The sequence below is a fragment of the Narcine bancroftii genome, chromosome 3 (genome assembly GCF_036971445.1).
Source record: "Narcine bancroftii isolate sNarBan1 chromosome 3, sNarBan1.hap1, whole genome shotgun sequence".
Lineage (NCBI taxonomy): Eukaryota > Metazoa > Chordata > Chondrichthyes > Torpediniformes > Narcinidae > Narcine > Narcine bancroftii.
Window position 1 is genome coordinate 224,036,716 of NC_091471.1, and position 15,826 is coordinate 224,052,541.

General features: G+C 37.7%; 1 protein-coding gene and 1 long non-coding RNA gene across 4 annotated transcripts in view; both read right to left on the reverse strand.

The window, feature by feature from the left end:
- Positions 1–2,291, reverse strand: part of LOC138758178 (uncharacterized) — a 30,985-nt gene extending 28,694 nt beyond the window's left edge. Inside the window, exon 1 of the long non-coding RNA XR_011354194.1 lies at positions 2,022–2,291. This is a non-coding gene — a long non-coding RNA (uncharacterized lncRNA). The remainder of the gene's footprint in view (positions 1–2,021) is intronic.
- The window catches only part of cfap299 (cilia and flagella associated protein 299), an 814,201-nt gene that overhangs the window by 675,954 nt on the left and 122,421 nt on the right, over positions 1–15,826 (reverse strand). The gene's annotated exons all lie outside the window — the stretch shown is intronic.

Sequence of the window (15,826 nt, forward strand, 5' to 3'; positions counted from 1 at the left end):
TTACCTACAGGACGGTCAGCCCTCTTCAAAATGTCTCGAGGTCAGTAATATGTTTCCCTGAAATTTTTCATCATCACATGACACGTGACATCATTTCTGTCTTTGAAGTTCATAATGCCTTCTTCGAAAGTATGAATCATGAGCCAATGGACTCTGGCCTGTCTGCTCACCATTGAATTAAAAATCCTGCTTGTTTGAATAGCTGCCTCTGAAGCATAAGTAAATAAACAGTGTTGTATTTAAACAGATGGCCTCCTTGAAAAACCAGCAGTTCTTGTGTACAGAGCTGTTTCTCCAGCAAACACCTATTGTTTCAAGTTCTCAATGGAGAGCAGTCATTAGACTTTTAAGACTTTTTTGGAGTTTTGAATTAGCAGCCCTTTTAAGCTTCCAGCAGAACAATAGCTTAACAGACATTTCGACTTTAAAAATGGTTTCTGTGTGTAAAGGTCTGGCGTATCTGTAAATTTGCCGCGGTCCACCTGAAAACCTTTACTATATGGGATGAGCCCACTGTTAAATTATACGATTCCATGACTACCAAAAGGATTTTTGTTATGTTTTGGTGGGTACATTTTTTGAGAATTATTTTTTGGTTGTAAAATTTACAGCCTTTTTTTACACATTACTTGTTTAATATACCAGCTATATTTTCTTCACCATGTTGTCACAGACCACAAATAACAAACACATAGATCACTTGAGCTTCATGGAAAATGTTGAAAAATAATGCTCTCGGTGTTTGTACTACTCTATCTGAACATCAAATCAAAGCCCCATTCCCCTGACAACTCAGTTTAAATCTTCTCCAACACTAGCTGTCAAGATGTTGGTTCCATTCTGCTTGAATTATAACCTGATCATCTTGTACAGTTATGGGGGAGTCAGTGTTTAATTGATATGTCAGTGGGAACTCTTCATGTAAGGTATGGTTCTTGACTTATTGTGTGATGTATTCATTAGTTAAAATGAAGGTTGTAGGCTTTAACCTGTTTATTAATTTTTTACTATCGAGTCAAAAATGCAAACCTGCATATTGATGATATCATCACTTGTGCAAAATACTTCCATAATTCCCATTTATTTGTGTATTTTTAAGGCACAAACCCCAACAGGATAAATTACCCAGCACTACTGAATCAAAGGAGAAGGTTCAAAAGATTGCCAGAGCCATTAAGCCTTAACATTGGGAACATTTCAAAATTCTGAAAGGAATAAAAATATTGATGAAAAAAAGAGAAAGACTAGAAGGTAATCTTGTGAGAAACATCAAAATAAACTTAAATCTTATGCACATAGGAAAAGAAAAAAAAATGTAATGACAGAACAGACTGAGAACAGAGAAGTTTTATTTTGGACTGCCAATAAGTAGTCATTCGGCCTGGCCTGCAGAAAAAAGAAATTCAGGGTTGTATGCGATGTCATTAATTTTTTTAAAAATGTAGACATACAGCACGGTAACAGGCCGTTTCGGCCTATGAGTTTGTGCCACCTAATTTACACTCCAGTAACCTAAACCACCCAGTACATTTTGAATGGTGGGAGGAAATCGGAGCCCCTGGAGAAAACCCATGTAGACACGGGGAGAATGTATAAACTCCTAACAGATAGCACACAATTTTAACCCTGGTCTGGTCCCGATCGCTGATGTTGTAAAGGCGTTACGCGAACCGCTATGCCACAATGTCGCCCTATGTTATGCATGTACTCTGACAATAAATCTGAAACCCACATAGACATGGGGAGAACATAGAAACTCCTTATAGACAGCAGAAGATTCAAACTCTGATCACTGACACTGTAATAGCATTACTCTAACCACAAAACTAACTGTGCCATACCCTCCCATCTTAGATTGTCCCACTCTAGGAAACAAAAATGTCACTATTAACCTTATTAATAACCATTAAAAGGTTATAAATTTAACAAAACTATTCAAAAAGAAGAGAGGAAAGAAAACTATAGACCAGTTACCCTATAGAAGAATCTATTCTACATAGCTTTATTCTGTCCTGACCCACCTGGAGAACGACGCCTTATATGCCAGGCTGCTGTTCATTGACTTCAGCTCAGTGTTTAATACAATTATCCCCAGAGACTAATGGAGAAGCTGTTCTATCTGGGACTCCACACTTCTCTCTGTAACTGGATTCTAAACTTCCTAACAGAAAGTTAGGAAGTCTAGTTGAGGTCGATAGCAGAACGTCGAGCACTGTCACGCTGAGCACTGGCGCACCTCAAAGCTGAGAGCTCAGCCCATTACTGTTCATGCTACCAACCCATGACTGCATCACCAGATCCAGCTTCAACAGTGTCAGATGACACAACAGTAGTTGGCCTCATCAGCAACAATAATGAGTCGCAATACAGAGAAGAGGTGGAAAATCTTGTGAAATCACGTGAGAGTAATAATCTGAGTCTCAATATGAACAAGACAAAGGAGATGATCGTGGACTTCAAGAGGAGCAGAAATGACCACCCTCCACAACACATTAACAACTCTGTAGTAGAGAGTGGAGAACACGAAGTTCCTTGGAGTTCACTAAACTAATGACCTATCATGGACACTAAACATGTCCTCATTTGTCAGGAAGGCTCAACAGTGACTGCATTTCCTTAGAAGACTGAAGCAGGCAAGGGTACCAGCCACCATTATGTAAATCCTCTATAGGAGCTCTATTGATTGTGTCCTAGCTGGCTGAATCACAATGAGGTATGATTGCTGCAGGGAAATGGATCAAAGGTCAATCTACAGTAGCAGAGAGGATCAATGGAGTCTCCTTCCACCCCCCCCCCCCCACCCATCGACATGATCTACCGGGATCGTGGTCTGAAGAGGGCATGCAAAATCATTGAGGATCCCTTCCACCCTGAACACAGCATCTATCAGCTGCTCCCATCAGGTAAGAGATGCAGGAGTATCAGAGCTAGCTCCACCAGGCTAAGAATCAGCTTCTTCCCATGGGCAGTGAGAATGGTAAATGTCCAAAGGAGTTGCTCACACTAAATGTCCGAGACTCTCAAATTCAGAACACAATATTTCTTTATTCATTTGTATAGATGAAATACGTGTTCTGCATATGTATTGTTCGTCTGTATGTGTATTGTGTCTGGTTATGTGTTTGCAAGTTTTGCACACAGGACAATAAAGTTGAAGTAAAAACTCAATGCTGGAAAAACTTAGCTAGTCAAACAATATACTTTATGTAGCAAAGATAAAGATATATAACCAATGTTTCCAGCTTGAGCCCTTCATCGAGGTATGAAAAAATCGGCAGGAACCCAAACAATATGGTAGGGAGGAGGGGCAGGGAGAGGAGCATGGTTCCAAAGGCAGAAGGTAATAGATGGATAAGGGAGGGAGGGTGCACAAGTAAACAGGGGGAAGAGGGATGGTTCCGTGAATGGGAAGGGAAGGGTGAAGCAAAAAGAGAAAGGAAAAGGGAAGGGAGGGAGAATGGAGAGTAGGCTAGCAGAAACCAGATAAGTTAGTGTTAATGCCATCCTGGTTTTTTAATGACATTTCCTTTTCAATGATGGACACTGGAATTCCAAAGCTCATTTAAAAATATTTGTATAGCACAGGAAGTAACTCTTGGAACAGTTCATCTGCTGTTGGAAATGAAGCAGGTTTTATTTGTTATTTCTATTTTGAGATAATATTAATGATTAACAGCATGTAGCTTTGACAGAAAAGCCTGAGGATCAGGTGAAATTGTGCCCTGGGTTACCTTTAGTAATTTAAATAATTGACTGCTGCTGGTTACAACACAAGAGGGAGCTCATCCATTTCCAAATGAGTAGTTTTGTCTTAATGACAATCACAGTTAGGTAAGATGCATAAATGATGGAGGGATTTTGGAAGAATATTATGAGAATATTTGCAAATCAAAAATGGCAGTTCCTCTGGCAATGTTGCAGATTTGAAAGGAATACTTTAAAAAAAAACATACACGTGCACACACACAAACGCACACACACACACACACACACACACACACACACACACACACACACACACACACAAATGCACGCCCACACACACGCGCCCACACATACGCGCCCACACACACACGCCCACACACACGCGCGCACACACGCGCGCACACGCACGCGCACACACGCACGCGCACACACGCACGCGCACACACACATGCACGCCCACACACATGCACGCCCACACACACGCGCCCACACATACGCGCCCACACACACGCGCCCACACACACGCGCCCACACACACGCGCCCACACACACACGCGCGCACACGCGCGCACACACGCGCGCACACACACGCGCGCACACGCACACACGCACGTGCACACCCACACACGCACGCCCACACACATGCACGCCCACACACACACGCCCACACATACGCGCCCACACATGCATGCACGCACACACGCACGCACACATGCACGCACGCACACACACACAATGCACACGCACGCGCACACACACACACACACACACACACACACACACACACACACACACACACACACACACACACACACACACACACACACACACAAGATTGAAAGTCTAAAAATCATAAAAGGAAATTCAATTATTTCAGTTCAATGAATGCAAATAAGCCAGAACTTCCCTCACAATGTGGAATCTCTACATTCAACCCAGCATGTGTTCGAAGCAGAGTCGATCCAAATAATTTATCTCTTGTGCACATATTAACCAACTCTGTTTCCCAATCATTGAGGTGTTAAAATATAGCCACATTCCTCCTTTGTGATCTTATTTAGGTTTACATCTCTTTTCATGCTCAACGGTCATATGACTGATTGGTTCAGCATTCCTTTCCTTTGTTTTCACAATCTATAACAGAGATGTCAGTCACTTTCCTCCCATATTCTCCCATCTAATTTATTCATATTTGCTTGTGCAACTGGAACTTACATTATGCCCACGTTGTTTACTCACCCTCAAAAGTATTCATGCTTCGCATCTGAAACTCCTGTAAAGATCCACCATATTTGTTTTGAGATTGAAAATGCATTCTCAGTGAAAGTTTAGTTTAATCATGTTTGGGTATTTTGCTGCTGATATAGTGCAACATGAATGATGACATCATCACCCTGCACGCTAGGGGTCGGAAACCAACTCCCATCATTTTAAGAACTGAGCACAAGTTAATATTTAGCTTGGACTATGACTATTGAACTGCAGGACACAGGTGCAAAATTAACAAGCCTCATTTTTTCTCTCCCTCTTGCAGAATGGTGGTTATGTGAAACAGATTTTGACTATTGTTAATGTTAAGATGATTAACTCTTTCAAAGAAAATATTAGGTTAAATAAAAGTTGTTGAAAATTATTTTGACCCACAAATTATTCCTAATTTTTAACTTACAATTAAAAATAGGTAGTAAAATATATAATTTTAAAACTTGTTAATAGGATGTAGTTTTTTTGCTGTCCATCCTCAAATGAAGATGCCAAAGGAAACATTAATCAAGCTTTTTTTCTCAGTAGATAATTAATTAAGGGTAGTTCGGAGATGCAACATTAAGAATCTTCTAAATTAAGAAACTTTGAAAGCTATAAGGAGATACAGTATTCATGCAGAAGGTTTAAGGCTGACATATTGCAAGATTTATGTATAGGGATCATTTGAAGCAATCTAAAGCCTGTGTTTCCGACAGTATGGGAATATAAGAATTTGCTTTAATTAATTTTAAATGTCTGCAAATTAAGGAAGAGGAGTTGCAGCCCGAATTCCGACTAAGTGTGAGACTTCATGGCACTAATGATTTAATAGGTCATATGCATTAAAATGGTAGGCTATTGAGATGTGCAGAACAACAAAGGGATTTAGGAGTTGTGGTAAATAGTACCCTCAAGGCTGATACTCAGGTAGATGGTGTGGTGAAGAAGGCATTTGGAATGTTGGCCTTCATAAATCGGAGTATTGAATTCAAGAGTAGGGAGGTTATGATGAGATTGTACAAGGCTTTGTTGAGGCCAAATTTGGAGTACTGTGTACAGTTTGGGTCACCAAATTATAGGAAAGATATAAACAAAATAGAGAGACTGCAGAGAAGGTTCACGAGAATGTTGACAGGATTTCAAGGTTTGAGTTACAGGGAAAGGTTGTGCAGACTGGGGCTTTTTTCTCTGGAGCGTAGAAGATTGAGAGGGGACTTGATAGAGGTGTTTAAGATTTTAAAAGGGACAGACAGAGTAAACATGGATAGGCTTTTTCAATTAAGAGTGGAGGAAATTCAAACTAGAGGGCATGGTTTAAGATTGAAGGGGGAAAATTATAAGGGGAATATGAGGGGAAATTTCTTTATACAAAGGGTGGTAGGGATGTGGAATGAGCTTCCGACAGACGTGGTCGAGGCGGGATCATTGGTTACATTTAAGGAAAGACTGGATAGTTACATGGATAGGAGAGGACTGGAGGGGTATGGACCGGGTGCTGGTCAGTGGGACTAGGAGGGTGGGAATTTGTTACGGCATAGACTAGTAGGGGCGAACTGGCCTGTTCTGTGCTGTAAGTGGTTATATGGTTAATATCCTGTAAATCAGAAAATGCGCATTGACTTAGATGGAAGTCCTTTCCAAAGACACACAGAGAAATAAAATAATTTGATTTGTGTTATGGCAACCGTATGTGGAGCTGAATGATGTATTATAAACAGCAATGGCTTCCAAATTTCACTCCACATGAACTCCTCCAGATACAAACACATATCACAACTTGAATAAATATTATCCGAACTTTTAACAGTCTATGTTAATCATCCAAAGAAAACAACACTAGAATTGCAAAAAAAAAAGTATTATTTGAATATCTTAGTGTAAATGAATTAGTATTAAGTCATCAAATACCAACATTCAGAAAGATAAATATACCATGGACTTTATGTTTCAAAATCAGGGTTTTAAAAAATGTGTTCGATGTAAAAATATGAATATCAGAAGAGATGGAAGTATTTGAGCCACCAAGATCATATGGGTGATGCCATTTGACCTAACAACTTCAATCACCTTTCTGTGCTTTTTTCCCATGATATTTTTCTGGAAGCATTTATTTTTTACTGACCTCCTTTGATTAACTTGGCTTTGAAATTTTGTTTCTCCAATTTCAACATGTTCCAGATACCTATCACCTCTGTGATACCTACTTGCAACATGTTCCAGATACCTATCACCTCTGTGATAGCTACTTGCAACATGTTCCAGATACCTATAGCCTCTGTGATACCTACTTGCAACATGTTCCAGATACCTATCACCTCTGTGATACCTACTTGCAACATGTTCCAGATACCTATCAACTCTGTGATAAAATACTTGCCTCTTCAATCTCCGATAAACTTTCATCCTCTCACCTTAATTCCATGCCATCTTGTATTAGACATTTCCATCCTGGGAGAAGGACTGACTCTCTACCCCATCTGTACCAGTCAGTCTCCAATGCTCCAGAGAAAACAATCAACTCTCTTTGTACCGAATAGTCTCTAATCTTGGCAATATCTGGGTGAATGTTTTCTGCATCCTCCTCAAGGCCACATATTCTTCCTGTAAAGCAGCAACCAGAACTGCCCACAATATAGAAAAAGATGGACTACCCAAACCTTTGTACAGCTGCAACACAATTTGGCAACTTTCATACTCGATGCCCTGACAGGTATCTCATAAGAACCTACTGATGTAGGAAATAGGTGCAGAAGTAGGCCATCTGGCATGTCAAGCCTGCTCCACCATTCAATAAGACCATGGCTGATCTGGCAGTCAACTCAGTTCTACCTTCCTGCCTTTTCCACGTAACTCTTGATTCCTCTACTATGCAAAAATCTATATGGAAGTATATTAACTATATTTAATAAGAGAGATTCCAGTAGTTTTTTGGGCAAGGAGTTCCACCGACCCCTCTCTGGAAAAAGCAGACCCCCTCAACTCTTTTTTTATCAAACTTTATTTAAAGATTTAAAAAAAACATAACATACAGTCCAATAATCATCAAAAATTCATTTTACAAAGATAAACCCCAAACCCACCCTCCCACCCCTTCAGCCAACTCCCTTAAGGGGAGCCAAAAATATAAATTATATTTTTAAAAAATTATAAATGTTGAGAACAATTCAAAGTATATCTAAATGCATATATTTCAAATACGGAGGCCATTTGCTAACAAAAAGTGAATAATTATCATGTAAATTATGGGTAATTTTTTCCATAACAAAGCAAGTTTTCAATTCATTATGCCAACCTAGTATATTAATCTCAGTATTGTCTTTCCAAGTAGTCGCAACACATTTACGTGCTACTGATAACACCAAACGTACAAAAGCAATTTGAATTTTATCCAAACCTAATCCCCTCAGTGAAATCAAATTACCCAACAAAAAAATCGTTGGATCTATGGTAATGTAAAGTTAAACAATTTTTCAAAAAGTACTTTAATTCCTTGCCAAAATGATTGAGCTTTAACATGTCCAAACAGCATGTAAAAAACTTCCAATACATGAATCACATCTAAAACATAAATCTGAATTACTAAACCCATATTTTTTCAGTTTCTCCAGAGTCAAATATAATTGATGTAAAAAATTATAATTAATCATTCCATATCTTACATTTGTCAATTTGATTACATTGTCCTGACACATACCCACCCAATCATCTTCAGGAAAAATAAACACTAAATCACTCTCCCATTTAAGTTTTGATTTTTTCCAATCCAGTTTATTCATATTATCTTGTAACAAATTGTAAATAACTGAAATATAACCCTTCTTTGGTACAGAGGAAATCAAAGACTCAAATCTCGACAAAGTAGGTAAATTCATTTCTCTACCATAATTATCCTTTACCAAGGCTCTAAGTTGGTAATACACAAACAAAGAATTTACAAATATATCAAATCTCTCTCTCAACTGATTACAAGAAAGAAATTGTCCCTCTTCAAATCCTGTATTGTCTTTATACCCTTAAAATCCCAACTTTTTAAATAATTATTAAACATTGATAAAGGAATAAGCCGATTATTATACAATGATGTTAAAATTGATAATTTATCTTTTTATCACAAAACCCTATTTTTTAAAATCCAGACCTTTAACAAATGTTTCAATACCGCCATATTATATTCCTGTAGCAAATTCAAGTTCCAACGAAATATAAATTAATGTACCTTGACCTCAGAAATACACACCTTAGCCCAGCTAGGAAGATAATCTAGATTCATCAACCTGCTAATAAATTTCAACTGGGCCGCTTCATAATAATTTTTAAAATGTGGTAACTGAAGTCCACCTTATGCATATTTTCATGTAAGTTTATACAATGCTACTCGAGCTAATTTACCTTTCCATAAAAACTCCCGCACTACCTTATTTAAATCCTGAAAAACACCTTTAGAAAGTAAACAAGGTATTGACTGAAATAAATATTCAATTTGGGGAAAAATATTCACTTTAATACAACTGACCCTACCAATCAAAGTTAATGGAAGATCTTTCCATTTAATCAAATCTGCTTTAATCAGTTTTAATATAATTTAACTGATACAATGACTGATAATTAACATCTACAAACACACCTAAATATTTAATTTTATTTGTCCACCTTAATTTTGTAATAATTTTAAATTCTGAATAATCTCCAATTCCAACTGGTAAAATTTCACTTTTATCCCAATTAACTTTAAATCCTGACAATTCTCCAAATTTCGACAAACACTCTTGTAACTACTACAATGACCGTTCCGGTTCCGTCAAATATATCTATACATCATCTGCAAATAAATTAATCTTATACCCTTCATCCCTCTCATTTCATCATTTTGCCTAATAGTCTGAGCTAATAACCATATAACCATATAACCATTTACGGAGCGGAAACAGGCCATGTTGGCCTTTCGAGTCCGCACCGGTTCACTGATTTTGTGCGCCCTCTTCAGGCATTGGTCTCAGTAGATCTTCATTCAATAACGATAGGCGAAATGATTCAATAGCCAATGCAAATAAGGCTGGTTACAAAGGGCAACTACCGAGTTGAATGAGTCAACCTAAATGGTAAAGAAATCTAACCATATGTCACCACCCTAGCAATTGGGTTCGTATATAAAGCTTTAACCTAACCAATAAAAAAGGGCCGAATTTAAATTTTTTCTAACACCTTAAATTAAAAAAAATCCCACTCAACCCCATCAAAAGCCTTTTCTGCATCTAGTGCAACCACCATGGTTAGGCTGCTTTCGGTATGCATTGACCAAAGTAATTAATTGAAAAATCTTATCTGATGCATTTCTATTCTTAATAAAATCTGTTTAATCAGTATGTATCAACCCAGATAAGTATGTAGCAACTCTATTAGCTAATACCTTTGCTATAATTTTATAATCTACATTTAATAAAGAAATAGGTCTATATGAAGACACTTTTAATAGATCTCTATCTTTTTTTGGAATAACAGTTATTAAAGCATTTGAACAAGATTCTGACAGCTTCTGTTCTTCAGTAACTTGTTTTAACACATCTCCAAATACACTAGATAAATCATCATCAAAAAGATTTATAAAATTCCACAGGAAATCTATCATCCCCTGGGAACTTTCCATTTGGCATTTCCTGTATAGCTTCCTTGATTTCAAAATCTGTAAATGGAGATTCCAATTCCTGAATATCTTTCTCATCTAATACCGGTAACCTCAATTTAGATAAATAAGATCCAATAGAACCATTATCCTGCTTCCCCTGAGAAGTATATAATTTTGGATGGAATGAATAAAACTGGTCATTAATTTCCTGAGGTAATAATTGAATTCTTGTTAATGGCATTAATAATCCGAGATGCCTGTTCAGATTTCAAATGCCAAGCAAGTACCTTATGAGCTCTTTCTCCCAACTCATAATAACGTTGTTTTGTTTGATTAATTAAATGCTCAAACTGATAAGTTTGTGAAGTATAATTTCAATTTCGCTAATGCAGCTTTTTTGTCTTCAGTCACATTCTTCTGAAAATCTTTCTCTAACTCAGCAAACTGATTTTCCAACATTAAACTTTCTGCCATAAATTGTTTCTTAACTTTCATAGAAACTCTCAAATAAGCTTTTAACGCATCCCATACTACAAAATGACTATCCATAGAATTAATATTCTCAGTCAAAAATAAAGATATATGCAAATAAAGTAACAAACTCTGTTTTTTTTCAATAACATTGCATTAAACCTCCAACTATACGACAAACATACCACTTTTGAACTTTCACAGGAAAAAAGTAATACTTTTATATTCAGCTTGCAGTGCTCTACCCTGTAGGTGTGCTGATACCAAAAAAATCAATCCTAGAAAACGAATCATGTTGTGATGAATAAAAAGAAAAATCTTTCTCTGTAGGATTAACCTTTCTCCAGATATCTAACACATTTAAATCTTTCATCAGCACTTTGATCTGTATTGCTGTCTTTGATTTCTTTATACTTTTTGGGTTTCTGTCCAATAAAGGTTCCAAAATACAATAAAAATCTCCCCCAACTGAAATATTTTTGTTAGCTTGAGTTAACAATAAAAAAGCTGCTGAAATAAACCGCTCATCATCTACATTAGGTGCATAAAGATTAAGCAAAGTCAAAGATTTTACAATTCACCCATAAAACTCTACCTACATTTCCCTCTGAAGATTCCAAATCAAATGATAATTTTTTTATGAATCAAAATCGCCACCCCTCTTGCCTTAGAATTAAAAGAAGAAAAAAACGTATGTCCAACCCAATATATTTTCAATTTCAAATGTTCCTTTTTGGTCAAATGTGTTTCTTGTAAAAGGGCAATATTAATTTTCATTTTTTTTAATATAAGCCAATACCCTCTTTCACTTAATTGGATTATTTAATCCCTGAACATTAAAAGTTGCAAAATGCAAAGTAGAAATTTTTACTAACTACTAATATATTTACACTCTATAAAACAATGCTCCCCTTTATAATTCTTTAAAAACACAAAAAAAACCCACCCCTCAAAAAAACAAAAAAATATTTTTTTTAAAAAAACTCCAAAAAATATAAAAACCATCCAAAGATAGTAACACCCTAAAAATCTGAGTGTGGTAAACCCACTAGTGGTAGATGACAGTCAAAGCATTCAGTGTCATCCACCCTCCAGCCAGATACATATTTGTTATGTAATTAAGAACAATCAAATATAGTAAATATATTCAACCCAATGACTCGAAGCCCAGTGATTGTTCCGGATCTTCAATGTCAAGAAGTCTTCGTGTCAGCCCTTCTTTCTTTCCATTCTTTCCATTCTTACCATTCTTTCCAAACCCATTCCCATTCCCATTTCCATTTCTGTTTACCCTCCTCTTAGGAGACGATGGTGAAGACCGCCCATTTCTTTGCAATTCTGGCAATGAATTAGCAAAAACCAAGGCATCATGATCGTTCTCAAAAAATTGAGATTGAAAGTTTCCATTAAAAATCTTCAAAATTGCAGGATAACGAAAAACAAACTTCTAGCCCTTTCGCCATAAAACATCTTAAGCCGAATTAAATTCCCGTCATCTTCTTGACTCAAATCGGCATAAAAAACCACTCTATTGTTTTGAATGATCAACAGGGATTGACTCTGCCGTGCTTTCTCTACCGCCATTTGTCAAATAATTTCTCTATCTTGATACTTCAAACAACAAATCAAGACCAACCTCGGTGTTTGTCCAGGAAGTGTTTTTTTCTTCAACACTCTGTGGGCCCAATCCACTTCAAAACTTTCAGGAAAAAACTCTTTACCCAATACCTCTGGGATCCAATGTTTAAAAAAAATTATTGATTTAGAACCTCTGGAAGGAACATAGGAACATAGGAAGTAGGAACAGGATGCTCCGCCATTCAATAAGATCATGGCTGATCTAATTTATGACCTAACTTCACCTACCTGCCTTCTCCCCATATCCCCTAATTCCTCTATCATGTAAAAATTTATCTAACTGAATTTTAAATATGTTTAATGAAGCAGCCTCAACCACTTCCCTGGTTAGAGAATTCCAAACATTCACCACTCTCTGGGAAAAACTATTTTTCCTCATCTCTGTCCTAAATCTACTCCCCCGAATCTTGAGACTGTGTCCTTTCATTTTAGTTTCCCCGGCTGGCTCAAAAAACCTTCCTTCATAATCCTATATGTTTCTATAAGATCTCCTCTCATTCTTCTGAACACGAGAGAATACAATCCTAGATGATTTAATCTTTCATCATAAGTCAACCCCTTCATCCCAGGGATCAACCTAGTAAACCTCCTCTGGACCGTTTCCAAAGCCAGTATATCCTTCCTCAAATATGGAGACCAGAACTGGACACAGTACTCCAGGTGCGGTTTCACCAGTACCTTATACAGTTGCAACATTACCTCCCTACTCCTGAATTCAATTCCTCTAGCGATGAAGGCCAACGTTCCATTTGCCTTCTTAATAACCTGTTGCACCTGCAACCTAACCTTTTGCGATTCATGCACAAGCACTCCCAAGTCCCTCTGCACAACAGCATGCTGTAGTTTTTCACCCTTTAAATAATATTCAGCTCTTTTATTTTTCTTGTCAAAGTGGATAACCTCACACTTACTAACATTGTACTCCATCTGCCAGACCTTTGCCCACTCATCCAGCTTAACTATATCCCTCTGCAGACTCTCCACATCCTCATTACAATTTGCTCTTCCACTCAATTTGGTGTCATCTGCAAACTTGGCAACACCACATTTTGTCCCCTCCTCCAAGTCATCAATGTAAAATGATGAACAGTTGTGGGCCTAACACCGACCCCTGTGGCACCCCACTTACCACTCTCTGCCAACCTGAAAAACTCCCACTTATCCCAACTCTCTGCCTCCTGTCACCAATTTTCAATCCATGCCAATATACTTCCCCAGACTCCACTTTCCTGTAACTTACTGAGAAGTCTCTTGTGCGGCACCTTATCAAGCGCTTTCTGGAAATTCAAATATACAACATCAACCTGTTCCCCTCTATCCACTGCACCCATTATATTGTCAAAGAATCCTAACAAGTTTGTCAAACAAGATCTTCCCTTTCTAAAACCATGCTGCGTCTGCCTGATTGAACCCTTACATTCCAAAAGTTTCACTATTTCATCTTTAATGATGGCTTCAAGCATTTTTCCAACTACAGACGTCAAGCTAATTGGCCGATAATTTCCAGTCTTCTCCCTACATCTCTTCTTAAAAAGTGGTGTGACATTTGCTGTCTTCCAGTCTGCCGAGACCTGCCCAGAATCCAAGGAATTTTGGTATATGACCACCAATGGATCAACTATAACTTCTGCCATTTCCTTCAGAACCCTTGGATGCATATTATCAGGACCAAGTGATTTGTCTGGCTTTAGTCCCATTAGTTTCTCCATCACTACTTCCTTTGTAACAACTATTTTATCAAGGCCCTCCCCAACATTCGCATTCTTAACTCCGCACTTGGGCATGCTGGACGTGTCTTCCACCGTGAAGACTGAGATAAAATATTTGTTCAATGCCTCAGCCATTTCCTCATTTTTTGCTACCAGTTTTCCTTTCTCATCCTCCAAAGGTCCTATATTAACTCTGGCCACCCTCTTCCGTTTTATATATTTATAAAATTTTTTGCTTTCTGTTTTTATATTTTGTGCCAATTTACTTTCATAAACCTTTTTCCCATTTCTTATTACCCGCTTTGTAACCCCTTGTTGTCTCTTAAAATTATCCCAATCTTCCAGTTTCCCACTGCTCTTTGCAGCTTTGTACACCTGCGCCTTCAATTTTATACTCTCCTTTATTTCCTTTGTTAACCATTGTTGATTTTTCCCTCCCTTGCTGCCCTTTTTCCTGACCGGAATATATTTTAGTTGAGCATTACAAAATATTTCTTTGAAAATCTTCCACTGTTCCTCAACTGTTTCATCAATTAGCCTGTGCTCCCAGTCCACTTTGCCCAATTCCTCCCTCATCCTATGGTAGTCACCCTTTCTAAGCATAATATATTAGTTTTAGATCTAACTCTTTCCCCTTCCATCTGAATGAGAAAGACCAACTATTTTCACATTATTTCTCTAGCTTTGATTTTACAATGAATCAATCTTCTTCAATAAATCCCTTCTTTGAATCCCCCAATCTTCATAAGAACCTTCCACTTTTTCCATTTTTTCTCTATTGTGTTCCACCTGATTTTGACATTCAGATAAAGCTGTTTCAATTTTTAAAATATTATCTTGTACAATATCAACAGATTTTATACATCTGTTAATATCACTACAGTCATTTCTTGTTTCGTAGTTGACATTTCATCACACAAAATATTCATTTTTGTTTTCACATCCATAAATCCTTGGGTTATTTTAGTTGACATTTGTTTTGATATATTATCTATTTGAAAAGCAATCCCTTCCAAAACAATGAACACTGAATCCAATCCAGATTCCATAGCCACTTTTTGAGGTCTACCTTCTTCAACTGCAGGCTCCTCCTCCTGGGCAAATTCCAATAAGGTAAGTTCCTCTTCACCTTCAGTCACCATAGGTCCTTTAACTGTGCAGCTGCGGGTTTGGACACCCGACGCCGACACCCCGCCCTCGACACATGGGCACCGGAGCTCGGGTCCCCTGTGATAGTACAGACCTATCACCAATGTATATAGTTACAGTATCTAGAGTGTAATGACTGTGCTTACAGCGATTGGCTGAGAGCTTAGCCACACCTACTGTCTGGGCCTTAAAGGGTTGTGTTCCTAGCCAGGTCGGATCATTCTGGACTGGTCGGCCACCTGTGAAGAGCTCCTGTCTTTTGCTAATAAAAGCCTTGGTTTGGATT